This window comes from Numida meleagris, chromosome 27 (genome assembly GCF_002078875.1).
Source record: "Numida meleagris isolate 19003 breed g44 Domestic line chromosome 27, NumMel1.0, whole genome shotgun sequence".
NCBI lineage: Eukaryota > Metazoa > Chordata > Aves > Galliformes > Numididae > Numida > Numida meleagris.
This window is the reverse complement of record NC_034435.1, coordinates 147,301-162,216: the sequence shown is the minus strand read 5'-3', so window position 1 is coordinate 162,216 and position 14,916 is coordinate 147,301.

Below are 14,916 nucleotides of genomic sequence, written 5' to 3'. Positions count from 1 at the left end.
TCAAGCATGCTAACATCCTTCCTGTATTGTGGAGAGCAGAACTAAAGACAGTATTCAAGGTGAGGCCACACCAGTGCTTAGTGGGAGAATCACCTCCTTTGACCAGCTGGCTATGTTGTATTTAATGCATCCCAAAATGTGATTTGTCCTCTTGGCTACCAGGGAGCACTGCTGGCTCATGTTGCACCTGCTGCCAAGCAACATTCCCAAATCCCCTTCAGCTGAGCCTCTCTCCAGGCACTCGTTTCCCAGTCTGTACCTGTGTGCAGCATTATACCATACCAGTTACTGTGAAGAAAATTAACTCTATCCCAGATGAAACCATGACATTTTTGTCATGCTGTTGTTGATTGTCCACTACTCAAATGTATCTTGGTCCCTCTGCAAGACTTCTTCATCCCTCCAGGGAATCAATAGCAGCTCCTATTTTAGTATCATCAGCAAACTTGTTGAGGATACATTCTATTCCTGCATCCAGATCACTGACAAAAAATGTTGAATAAGACTGGCTCTAGAAATGAGCCCTGGGAAACTTTGCTAGTGACTGGCCTCCAGCCAGATGTAACCTCATTCTCTGTGATCCCTGGAGCTCTACCATTGAGCCAGTTCATCATCCAGTGTAGCATGAACCTATTTATCTCAGAGTTTGACAATTTGTCCAGAAGGATTCTGTGAAGGATGATATCAAAAGCCTTACTAAAACTGAGAAAGATTATATCCACTGAATTACCTTCATCCTCTAAGCAGATGACCTTAGAAGAAATCAAATTACAAAAGCAGGAACCATTCATAAACCCATGCTGACTGTACCTGATAACAGCCTTAGTTTTTTGATGACTCTCAATAACCCCTCAGACTATCTTCTCCATAACTTTTCCATGGACTGAGATTGAACTAATAGTCTGCAGCTTCCAGTGTCTTCTCTCATACTCCGTTCCGTAGGTGGGTATAACATTGGCTAGCTTCCAAGCAGCGGGAACTTCCCCAGACTCCCAACACCTTTGCTAAATTGTTGAGTGGTCCAGCTATAGTATCTGCTAACTCCTTCAGTACCGTGAGTGAATCCCATTAGGCCCCATGGACTTATGAACATTCAGCTGATACAAGTGGTCCTTTATAATCTTGGTGACCACAGATGGCAAGTTATTGCTCCCGCAGTCATGGTCCTCCAGACCTGAGGTCTATGTAGGACAAGATCTGTCATCACTACTAAAGACCAAGGCAAAAAAGCATTAAATACTTCTGTCTTTTCTTTATCCTTACTCAGGTGACCATCGACTTCAAGTGTCAATCCAGTGTTTTCCTTTGACCTCCTCTTGCTTTTGACAAAGGAAAACATTGGACCTTTGTATTTCACAACATTCCTTATGCTTGGTACATAAATTAACCAAGGTATTTGGCACCTGGATAAGAAGCAGGGCTGTAGAATCTCCAGATCCAATCATTACAGCCTGGGGTGAGCCCTAGAAGAGCTGCCTCCACAAAAACAAGTTTGGTTTTCTCTGACAAAAAACCCACAAATGACTCTCATTAAGATCTTCACCAAGGAAGTCAGAAGGTTTATAGCACAGCTTATGGGAGAAGAAGTATCTGTTTTTGCAGAAGTCCCCACTGGATCCTCTTTATCATTAATCATTGCTTGGTATTTCTAGAAAGCCATATTTTGTTTGGTGTGTTGCAAAGGAAGTCACAGGCATGAGAAGAGCATCTAACTTCCAGCGTACTGAGTGGCAGGCAGTGGAGGGATGGGAAAAGGGACTGGCAACCACTATCTGGTGCACTGAGCAAACCAGTCACTTGGAGTATTGGTGGGAGATGTTACTGCAGGTGCTGGAAGCAGTGGGAGAAGGGAAGAGAGGAGACAAACCTGAGGAGAAACATGCAGGACAGTAGTGCGTTACCAACAGTTCACAGCCATCAGTCTCACCGTTGCTCATGGTTCCCACACAGGATTTGCAGAGTCCTGCAGCAGATCATGTAATAAAAAAATTGCATTTTACTAGTTAAAGCAGTCCTTTGTTTCACTGTTTTCCAAAAGCAGGACATGCACTTACTCCCTTTGCCCTTTGGGTCCTATTGTCTAGATATTATGCCCATTCATGATGGACAGAAATGACTGAGGTTGGGCAGGAAATTATGACTTTCTTCTAAATTTGCAGGGCAGGAGCAGTCCACTATTCTCAGTGCTAACCTTGCTGTTAGCATGCAATTACAACCTGAAACCACTATTATTTTGGACGACCCTCAGATATTAATGGATCCTGAAGTGGCCTCGTTCCTGCAGTAGGCCTATCTTTGCTCTGCTCTTACAGAGTTTCAGTGTTTCCCTTTGCAACGCGATCAGATCGGGATCCCACCTGGGGAATATCTGCTGGATAGGAGACAGCCCTAGTGCAGCTGGGCTGTGAGTCACTGCATAAATGCTAGCTAGATGCATTCTTGGTTCTATCAGAATTACAAGAGTTAAATTTGGATTAACTGTCTATCTGCCAACTTGAGACTTTGAGGTTCAGTCAGAGGCATTTGGCTGGGACTGGGTCGGATTCAAGTCATGATGGGGTTGCCACTGGCAGTCACAGGAAACTTAGAGCTGACCTTGTAAGGGTGAGGGACGTTGCCAGTGGAGATGGGGACAAAGGCGACAGAGGCAGTCAGATCATCACTGCTTTCCGCCTTTCCCAGGGCTGTAGAAATATTCCTTAGTTTTGCATACGAGGCATTATGTAACAGGACAGTGATGTTCCTGTGGAAATCGGTATGCATACTGCTCTGAGCAGACTCATCTACTTTGCTGGAGCCAACAGTAAGGCTCAAATGAAAGGTATCCACTCATGATAAGTTGCTATCAGTGTTCTGCTCAGACCAAGGCTCCCGTCTGTGTGTAAGATCTGCAATCTTGGAGCTTGTGATCACAGTTGCAACATTCCTTTTGTTTTCTAGGAATTTGACTCCACCAAGGAGGGAAACCACAGGGAAATTGTTTCAGTGTGCACTCTGGATTGGGAGAGAAGGGATGGGGCTGAGGCATGATGTATCACACACAACTCAACAGCCAAGATATTTTAGAAAAACACAGTTTTATTTAAACTTAAGGAAAGTAACTTTTTTCTCTTTAGCTTGGCAGGCAGCAGCAGCTGTGCTGAGCCTAGGCAAGTGTAGATCAAAGCCAGGCAAGTCTACTGTGAAAAATCAAGCACTGGACATTTATTAAGGTTTTATTCATAAAAAGCCATGTAGTGAGCGCAATGGGATTTCACTGTGGAACTTTTGACATGGGAGCTGCCTGATTTAGAATAAAAATTGCATCTTTCTCCTGCCAGGAGTAAGGTGATCCCTCCATTTCCTGTGAAATTCAAATCAGGGGTACAAACACCTTTCTTGTTGCCCTCACGTGGGCTGGAGCCTGCATGCAGCCCTCACTTGTGGGGTGGGGGATTTGCAGACTTGGAGAGGCCGTCTCTGTGCACTCTCCTTGAAGACACTTGAATGTAGAGAGGTGTCTCTGCTGCAGCTGTCTGTGCTAGCCCCAAAGAGGCCCACCTTTCCCTTGTCTGAATTCCAAGTCCCTCGCTTTCAAACCTTTTTATTTGTAGTTCTTTTGTGCAATCTGTAGCACAGAAGTTTAACTTGGCAACAGTGCCAGAACAGATGGAGAACACTGGACCAGCTCCCCAGATCCCAGGAACTTCTGCTCAATGCTGCATGCAGGATTTTCAGCCACTTACTACTTGAATCTGCCAGACAAAGCCTAAAAACAGTTTTCAAGTAAAGAAAGGGGGATTTTCTCTAGGATATCAGCAATCAATGAGTCACTGCATGAGTGTACTTCCCAGTGGAGGGGCCAAAATCTGCACATTTCACATGAATTAATTTCAAGTGAAAAAAAAACAGTGATAATTTTAGGGAAACCTATGACATCTATTCATATGACTCACTTTATAGAAGTATCAGTGTGATAAATCCGTAGTTGGCTTATCTTGAAGATGAAGATCAAGCAAAGCTCTGTGCTTGCCTTTCAAGCACATTTACAGAATTTTGAGCTCAGACATGAGCAAGGCACAGTTTGGAGTCATTCCTCTTGGAAGAGAACAAAAAAAAAAAAGAGCAAAAAACGTACTCATTAACATTGTTTACAGTCCAAGCCCAGAGTAGTCAGTTGGCTCAAGGAGACAGAGCAAAGGAATGAACCCACAGGGAGTCAAGAGGCTCAGGAGGGGACCGGAGGGCAAGAGTTCCCACTTTCAATTGTAAGAGAGTTGGAGTACATGATGTAAGAAGAGAGGCTGAGTAAAATGAATTTGTTCAGTGAGAAGAAGAGAAAGCAAAGGGAGGAGCTGTTACTGCCTACAGCTGTATATAACAGAGAATAACAGGTTTTCTCAGAGATGCATAATGAAAGGCCAATATGCAATGGACACAAGTAGAACAAGAGAGAAGACTTGGCATTTTCCCATAGCCCTCCAATGAGAAGGAATCGGTGATGAAGCAAAAACAAGACAACTAAGAATACTTGTGCTCAAGTGTCTGTGCTTTCAAAAGCAGATGAGTTGATTCCATATCTCGTTAATTCAAGCAGGAAGGTGAACACTGAAACATTATTATGGAAAGACAAGAGGTACTGGACCCTCCATCTGAACAAAGTGCTAGGTTTTTATGTAGGAAGAATGAAATAGTAGTGATAGCCTAGGACATCAACTGATAACCAAAGTGGCAGTGTTGAGGGACTGAGTAGATAAGAAGTGTTGACCAAACTGTGTCCTACTTGAGTTCCTGGAGAGTGAATAAGACTGCTTTGTGATCTGGACCCAGGTCCTGTCCACCACTGCGTTATGATCTCTGCTATATTATGGAGAACATCTGATGTCCCTCTCATGAACTATACTCATGTTGGAGTGGTAGAATATTAGATATTTAAGGATAGTTGTGCTATAGGGAAGTTAACACCGTTCTGCAGTCCCAAAGACACCTACCTGCTGCAAGTGAGATGGAGATAACCACAGACATAGAAGGTCTCCCGTGCACATCGTGGACTGGTTGCTCCTCTCACCACTAGCTTTGAAGGCACCATTGGTCTGTGTGACTGAGGAGTGTTTCTCAAATGAGACACTTGCTCACACATTGCTCCTTCCCACTGCCAGACTGAACACACCTCCTTATAGACTGCGGAGAGGCAAATGACAAGCATCCCCTACAGGAAGATGAAAGCAGCTAGTTTAATTAGCTATTTCTTTGGAGAATAAAAGCTGACCCATGTATGATGTTTTTTATTTCCTACTCAACACTATTCTCAGATGGAAAAGACCTGTGAAGTCATCTTTTGCAATCCCTGCCAATGTATGATGTTATATTACATTTTGTTTTCCTTTCTCGGTAGACAAAACAACTATAGGTTGATTGGGACCACTGAACTCTGAATTTTGATCTTCAGAATTTTTCTATGTTTGGTTCTGCACTTTCAAACAAGTGATCTTTTCGTACTCTAAAAAACAAGAGCAGAGTAGAAACTGGCTGATGTGAATGAAGGGTGGGGAGGAATATTCCCAGCATCTTTTTTTTGGACCAAAAATAGTCGTTTCAAATGCATCATCCCATCTCAACCCATCAAATTCCAGAATTGTCACTGAAAAGAAGCTGTCCTAACACTGACCAAGCATTAGAGCTCTCATCTGACTAGAAAGCAAACATCTGTAGATTGCTTTAAAATCAAACAAGTACAGCAAACTTATCTTTATGAATTTTTGCAGTTCTGCAAAACATTTTGCTAAAACAGCATTGTTCTTCCTTGAATAGATCCTCCTCCGTAACAATGACTCTTGAGACCTCTACCCACTATCAAGTGATGGGACAATGCCCTTTAATTACTTTTAATCATTTTCTTTCATATGATGCCTTCTCAAACACTGCATAAGCTCTGCTAAAAGCAGAGATATGTTAAGAAAACATTTCTGAGCTCTGCGTATACACAAAAATGCACTCTAGATGAATACCCGGATAAAGATGAGGATGCCCTGTGAAGGCATCCTGGATGTTCACGTGTGGAAGAGTTCTGCAACGTCTCTTTGTTCTTTGTAACCTCATCTTCAGTCCTGCCTAACTAGAACATAGAATATGGGAAATTGTGTACATCTTCAGTCAAGTCTTCTCACCTCTGACAAGATTATTTTTACTAGTTATTTCAGCTCCCTGACTATGGCAAGCTGAACAAAATCAGACTTGTACACTTCTATTGCACTTACGGCCATGAGGCTCCCACATGCCACCAAGGCTGCCAAAGCATGTTGAAAATCATTCTCCTGTACACCAACAAGCAGTCAGTTTTTAGCCACATAAGTGATGGTGAACAATCATAGTAAAAGCAGCCTAATCATGATCCAACTTGGACATGAACACCTGTTTTTTTTCCTTCTACATCTACTTCTTAAAGGCTCTGAGGTTATGTCTGTACAGGTAGCAAAATAGAATGGTCACTATTCTCTGGCCCTAAGTCCAAGTGGTATGGAATGTCTTGTGTCAAGTAGGTTGGTAATGTCACTGGACATGTTAGCCCTGCTGAGAATGATGGCATATTCATTCAGGTAGAGCCCTGCACTGAAGTGGCTGTTGGGCTTCCCATACACCAGCCAGATCCTTCACAACCAATTGAGGCATCTCTTCATGCAGCTGTATTGCCACAGATGTATCTGCTTCAATCCCTCTCCAGTTACCTGTGATCTGTAATCTGGCGATTAGTTGTTTTCATAAGAGGTCCGCACATTTTTACTTGTCTGCCTATTCATGATCAATTTGTAAATGCAAACTTATCTCAAATTTTATACTGCACAAGGCCATTCTTCATTTCTTGTCCAAGATGTGCATCAATGGACAAAACTGCCTCTGCATTGTGATCATTGTGAGATGACACAGGCAACGTGCGAGCTGGGACAGTGCACAGTATGCTGGAACAGTTTCACACAAAAGGAAACCAACGTCACAGAAAACAAATGAACCCAAGTAGCAAATTCAGCCCTGTATTCTCTCTGCAGTAAACTGCAATACTTTAAATGCAGGAGCAAAGCCTGTTTCTGCCATCCACGTCATGTTATGCCAGAAGAAGGTGGAAGTGTCTCCGCTCATGTTAGTAAACTAATGGGAACTGTTCTCCTGCCCTGATAACTACTATAACAGCATGGATAATATCCAGATGTTTACATTGCTTTCTTACCCAGATCAAGACAATGACATGTAAACTGGTTCTTGACCTCACCTATCCCCTGAACATAGTAACTGACTGGACAAATGTTTATTGCCTTGGTCCACACCAGGGTGCTAGCAGTGTATCTGGTTGGACTACAACAGGTGTGCTCATAGACCCACACGAAGTTCTGCTTGGCTATAAGCCTAACCTTATTGCCTAAGAAGAATGCAAAATCTTCAGGATACATTTGAAAGGAATCTTCAGAATACATTTGAAAGGACTCACTGAAAAACACAGGAAGATCAAAACTGATAAGAACAATTTGTGTCCACCAGTCACTAAATGTCAATGGCCATTTACAAATGGCTAGATCTTGTAAGTGTGCAGAATTCCTATCTTGAACATTTAGTGCAATCAGTGCAGTCTTTAGCATCATCATAAGTAACACACACAGCAAATGTCTTGGGCTGTCTGGCAGAAGAACATTCTGTTTCTACTGGGAGTTGCATCATTATTTTGTCCTCTTACGAATATTATTAATATTTCAGGATCCATGGAAATGCATTTTCCTTTTCATTCTTTTGGCTCATTGGCAGACTATGCTTGTCAGGGTCCTGTGTGAGTCACCACCACCCTCTGTTATGAGTTAGTCTATCAGCTGATGTCATTGTTTGACCATAGTAACCTGAATGTCTTTAGTCCGTCGCCTGCAGGGTCTCTTTTCCATGTCAGTGCAATGAGAGAATAAACCAAGTGCCAGCAGTAAATCTGTTTCCTTTTAATTTATATAGATTTGAGCTAATAGTTTAGCTTTTTCTTCCTTGGGAGCTGCAAAACACCCTCTTTCTTCTCTCTGTTCCTGGTGCCAGCTGTGAACTAACGGTAGAAGTAAATTTTCCTCAGTGCCAACACCTACATGACTTATGCGCTCGATATAGGCAGTTCATGATGTCTCTGTCTGGTGTCTGACGTGATCCAGGCAGCGCCTGTTGGCCTAAGGGGACTGGTGCAGCTGGTGGAGGCCCAGGAGCTCTGCCAGGGAAAGTGTGGTGTGCCCTGACACCAGCCTCATGGGTCTCCACTTTTGGTGAATGTTCAGGATTTTCACTAAAACAGGGAATTAAAAGCCTGAAGGTACAGGATGAGAATCAATTTTTTACTTCCTGAATAGTACAGGTTTAACTGAATGGCCTGTGTTGGTCTCTATATTATGTACAATGAAAATCTGTGGGAGAAGCTTAATGACAAGGTAAAGGTTAGTGGTTCAGATAATATCAGTGAATATGGCTGAGGCCATATCCCCAAAGCTCCCTATCTTCCTACAAGCATGGTTGTGTTGTTTTAACAGATGCTGCAGAGTAGGCATGTCTAGTAATACAGTGCTAACACGTGCTCATAAGAAATCAAGGACACTTATTTAAGTCACTCTCTAAAAGACTTTATTAACAAGGTCTGGGAATAATCGTTGCCTCCTTGGCACCTCCAACCTTTGAACGCTCCATTCTTTGAACACTGATGTTCTTTTTTTTGATCATTTCCTTTTCTTTGAATACTCCAGTGCCAAACAGGAATAAAAATAGTTTTCATAACAATCTTGTTTTCTACCTGATCATTCACACTGGTGCTTGGACACTTCTATCAAAAGTCTGTGCTGTGTACTGGGTACATAAGTAGCTATAAGCTGTGCATGGAGTCCTCACTCCATCCATCTCAGACTCTGTTTTCTGAATTTTTCTGTTTCTGAAGCACTGGCCCAAGTATCTCCTTTTCTGGATCACGTGGCTTTTATGGGGATGTCAACGGTTTATGGGCGTTCGGCCCGGTTCCGTGATGAAGGGGACGGGGAATCCACGGGCCCACGCCCCGGGAAAAGGGAAAAGGGGAAAAGGGAAAAGGGGAAAAGGGGAAGGAGATGGCCCTGAGAGCAAAGAACAGCGGCAACAATCTGAGGAGAAACAAACTAATTTACTAAATAAGATATTGGAATGCAAAACAACACACTATAATACAATATAATTACAATTTAAGCTGATAAATCCAATACAGAGAGAGAGAATGTCCCAAAATCAAGGTAGGCCTTACTCTACTACCGACGATAAGACGGCTGGAGAGCGAGGTGCTGCCAAGACGAGAGACGGCGGAAAAAAGGGACAAGGTCTCGTGATCTGCAAGTTTTTATACTGCGAGCTTCTATCTTTTCCCTCTGGCTGGAAAATGTAACAGAGGAGCAAAGTACCGTGGGGACTGTAGTAGTCCTTCTCTTCTGAGAACCAGGTACATCCACTACATGATGTTATGATGTGGAATACCAATAACCGAAAATCACAAAACCACGACAGGGGAACAAAAAGGTAGCTTCTGCTAGAAGTGTCACAAAGACAGGCCTTTGTCACATGATCAACAGCTATTGGGAAGCTGTCCTTTAACTGCTCTATCAAATCAGAAATGCACACCTCACAGAGCAGCCCAGACAACATCCAGCCAATGCCCCTTCCTATGGCAGTACCAGAACCAATTAAACTTTAACCTGTGTATTTGGGATACTCCACTGTAGAGGACAAATTGATTCCTACTCTTAGGGGGGCTTCGGCTAATCCCGTGGTGAAGACAGAGTCTGTCTTGCCCATGATGGTAACTGGTGAGTGATCTCTCTGTCCTTACCTCAACCCATGTGGTTTATTTCACCATATTTTCTCCCCCTGTCCTTTTGAGGAGAGAGAGTGAGAGAGCAGTGTGGTGTTTCTTGGTTTGGTTGCCCATCGGTGTTAAACCCCAACACCCTCACTTGGATTCAGCAAATCACTGATGATAAAAAGCTGACTATTCATGCTTCAGAATCAAAGTCTTGGTTTTGTCCTATAGTTGGTGACATTCTGGAACAAGAGAAAGAATGTAGTTTGCAGCATTGCTAGATGGGATCAAACTTTTTTCTGTGCAGAAGTCTTCCTTTTATTAGTACCATTGCTTTCTATTTCCATCTCATGATGCATTTTCTTTCACTACATCATATGGCAAAAGGCTTGTGCTGAACTTCAGCATTCTGGTACAGGAAATGGTATTTTATAATGAAAATTTCCTTTTATAGCCACTGGCTGTGTCTGAAGGAAATGACTAGTGGACAGAACACTATTACCATCTGTCAAGTAAAAGGTTAATAAAATAATTAGTCACATACACAATAATGAAGAATTCTTTAGTCATTTCAACACTTTCCTTCAGCGTATTTATTCACCCATGTGCCAGTGGGAATCCAGTACACTGTCCGTTACACTTAGAAATAAGCTTATTAGGGTTAATTGTATATTTATTAAGAGATAAGAAGAATGGGTTGTAAATTGAAGCTAATCACATATTAATGATACTTTCGCTGTTACATAAAATGCCTCAGAATCCAGACACAGAACCTCCCAAACACACCTTTGATACTCGTGACCCTTCTTTCTTTTTTTGTTCTGAGGTGTGTCTCACTGAAGATGATATCCTAGAAATGTGTATTTGAAAGGTTTGTTGTTTGTGTCACCCTTTTGAGATTTGAATTCTAAAATGTTTTTGATGGCATCTTACTATGCTGACTTTGACTTTACAACTTGAACCACTACTTTGTCTTGCCCATATACACATATCCAGGTGATTAACGTATTTCCCTTTAAACTCCTGTAACTCACAGGGAACTCAGAATTGCATCAGTGTGAGACAAAGAAGTAACAGACTCAAAAGACTTGTTTAATATGGCTACTATCTACTGAAACTATTGAAAACAAAAAGGCCAGTCTCCTTGCTGCGAGGGGTGACTGTCCTTAGTACCAGCTGAAAGCTCCAGTCAGAGCAATTGAGATTCAACAGCTCACTGTGGTGATGTTAGCTTCAAACTCTTCAAGCAGCTCGATCAACTGCACTCCAAGAACTCCTGTCCTTCCTAGAAAGATCACGCTTCAGTTCATTTCTATTTGCAACTTTTGAACTCTGTGTTCACTTCTAGGCAAGTGTACACGGTATAACTTTTTAGAGGTAGGTAATACCATAACTAATCTGAAAGTGACTTAAGTTTCCTAGTGTGTCTGAAATACTCAAGTTTTGCTGATCTGCTCTTCTCAAGGGTAGCAAATTCACATAATGCCTCCTGAGAGCTGGGTGTTTACAACACACTCACATCTTTGTATCTGCAAGGAACTTTTGTGCACTGGAATTCATTCTGTCACGCCGTTCAGAATGAAGAATGTGTCAGGATTCCAGAAAGAAGAGCAGGTGCTTGTCCTAAGCAATGGGACTCACATCCATCAATAATTTGGAGGCCAAGCAAGTGGACACTCCTACATCTCAGGAGCGAATTCTGATCAATCACAGGACCACAGAATCATGGGATGGAAAGGACTTCTGGAGATCCCCCAGTCCAACACCCCAAAGCAATTCCCTGCAGCAGGTACACCAGGAAGCATCCAGGAGGGTTTGAATATTTCCAAAGAAGGAGAACCCACCACCTCTCTGGGCAGTCTGTGTTGGGGCTCTGTCACTTCACAGTAATTAAGTTTTTTCCCATGATCGTATGGAACTTGATGTTCCGGTTCGTGCCATCCATTTTGTGTTTTATTCTGAGTAAGAGCTCCTGTTCAGAGCTGTTTTTCTAAGTGATGAAAAACAAGCCAAAGGAGGCAATCATGAAACATGACATGGTGGTTTGTACATCAAAATAACTATCTACAAGCATTTTCCAGTCATCTTCAAATTTTCACCACTTTAAAATTAACTGCAGCTTTGTGTACAAAGCCAGCCTCTCAACAATACAGATGTATATGTCTTCCATACAATAGGGGTGGAAAAACATTGATTTCATTTAAGGTTAAAGCAAAAACTTGTTCTCACTTGAAGATCCTCTCTTATTCAAACAAGAACACTGCGCCAGTAAAGTACAGGGAATATGGTGCCAGTGAGATTAGGCTCTGCAAGTTTTAGTTTTCTGCAGTCTGTCTGTGTAAAGGACGTGACTTCTATAGGGCTGACCAGCTTTAGTTTCCTGCCTTTCAAATTGCTTTAGCCTTTTCCTTTTTTCAGTATTACAATGACAACTGCAAATGCTATTCCGTCAGCTGGTAAATGTTCCGTGCTATAAAGGAACAATATCTAGGCTCCTCTTCCAGCAGAGGTACCCAGCTTAGATTGCTAATACTTAAGACATTGTTGAATTCATTCACATAAAGATACAGTTAAGGGTTTGAAATTCTAGCAGTCTCATACTTCATACGTTTTAGGAGAAAGGAAAGTCTAGATTTCTGTGTTAGAACTGCCCAAGTCTTAGATAAAGAAAATAATAGGAAGTTGGTCTTAGTGTTTTGAAAGGGAGCAAACGTACACCTAGGGAGGCAAGGCAGCGCTCCATCCTAGTCACAGAACCTCACCTACACAAAACTGAATTTGGTTAAGAGGAAGACAGAAAACAAGACATTAAGAGGAATGGAACATGATTTTTGTGGATCGTGATTGTGCAGCAGAGGAGTCCAATGCTACTTTTATAGATTGATAGAATCATTAAGGTTGGAAAAGCCCTCTAAGATCATCAAGTGCAACCCGCAACCCATCCCCACCAAGCCCACTAAACACATCTCCAAGAGCCACATCTCCATTTCTTCAACACCTTCAGGGATGATGACTCCACTACATCCTTCCCTGGGCATGGCCTGTTTACACAAATGGGAAAAAGTCACAGAAGTGGTCAAAAGGCTACAGAGGGCACCAGTCGTATAGATAAAGAAAATAGGGGAGTAAAAGTTACTACGTTATTTTACTCCCTAACAGCCAACTAGTGTTTACTGGCAAAGTTCACAGTACTCTAGTCTGAAAAGGTCCTAAATAGTCTGCAAGGTGGAGCAGGCTTCCTATGCCTGCAAAAAGAAGAGGCAAATCAGCAATTCTCAAGTCTACTGACTAGAAAGGGTTATTCTAAGGGCCCTAATGGCATCCTTCCCTCCTTCCTGAGGGCGTGGATGCCAAATTTAGAGACATTGTAATTGAGGTCTTCCCCTTTCCATCTGGGGACCACGCGGTGAGCATGTCTGGACAGCTCTGCTATTGACTTCCCTGGTGTACAGGGGACTGCCTGACCCTGGTTATTGTCTCCAGACTTGACCCCCGCCCTGAGTTGCTGACTTGTTATCCTGGGCTGACCTCAAATCTGCCTTACAACAATGGACTTATCATGATCTGGATTCCTGGCTCACACTTACTGCCATCCCTGTCTGCCCTGCTTGGCTCTCTCCAGCACTGTGGCATTGTGGTCTGCCCTGCTGACCATGCTATCACTCCTCACTCCAGGCTCCCCATCTGTGCAGGAGCAACCAGAATCACAGAATCAGAGGGGTTGGAAGGGACCTCAAGAGAACATCGAGTCCAACCCTCCTGCTAAAGCAGGTTCCCTGAAATAGGTCACACAGGTCTTGAATATCTCCATAGATTCCACTCTGGGCAACGTGTTCCAGTGCTCTGTCACCCTTACCGTAAAGATATTCCACATGTTTGTGTGGAACTTCCTATGTTCAAGTTTTAAGCTGTTGCTCCTTGTCCTACCACTACACAGCTAGCCCCTACTGCTCTCTGACACCTATAAACTCAGACTCAGGAATGATGTGTAGTCCATCCCTTCTGATGCCTTTAAGGCACTGTACTTTAAATTCCTGACGTTATGGGCACTGGGAGAAATGCTGAGGTTTTTGGTTGAGGAAGTCTGGATGGATTCTGGTGTGGACCTTTGACTTCCACTTCTGCTTAGCTTCCTGGTTTCCCTAAAAGCTCCCCAGCACAATAGGTCACATTTCTTACTCTGTTTGAGGTATTTGACACAGCCACAAAGTCATCTTAGCTAAACAGAAGAGACATTTACAAGTACAGGAAAACACTGATGACCATAGTGGATGCGCACAAAGCCGAGTAGGAGAAACAGACTATTCTACCTGACACAGGATGAAAAGTATCAAAAAACAGCCCCGGCAGTGCAGGCCTAACATCTGGAAAACAGCTTTGCAGACAAAGACCTGGAGGATCTGATAGATACCAACTTGAACATGAGTCAACAATATGCCCTTTTTGTAAAGAATGCTAATGGTATCCTCTGCTGCATTTGGACAGATCAAAGGAGGTGGTCCTTCTTCCCCATTCAGCGCTGATGAGGACACAGCTGGAGAATTGTGTCCAGCATTGGGTCTCCCAGCACCAGAGAGGCATGGATCTACTGGAGAGAGTCCAGCAGTCTAGTTTGGTTTTCTTGCAGTCTGGAATATCAAGACTCAGATTCGAAAACTGTTCTGAGATAACATGGGTCCCAAAGCAAAATCATCTGAGCTGGGGACACAGAGCTAGATAACCCATTTTATTCCTCCTTTAAGTGTTTAAATGAAGCAGAATGACAGAATGATAGAACAGATGGGGTTGGAAAGCACCTCTGGAGGTCATCTGGTCCAACTCCCCTGGCTCAAGCAGGATCACCTAGAGACCGTGAATATCTTCAAGGACAGTGACTCCACAGTCTCTCTGGGCAACCTGTTCTAGCAGTCTGGACCATGGCAAGACCTGGCAGAAATATCTGTGGAAATTCATGGTCCTATTCCTTTGGGCACAGATCGGATAAGACCAATATGAGGTGATGATGGAAAATACCTAGATACAGCAGAGACTAATACCAAAAAGACTGGTGATTGGCATGGCTGTTTGTTGTTAATAAACACACTTTGAAAAGACTCAGATGTGCATAAGGC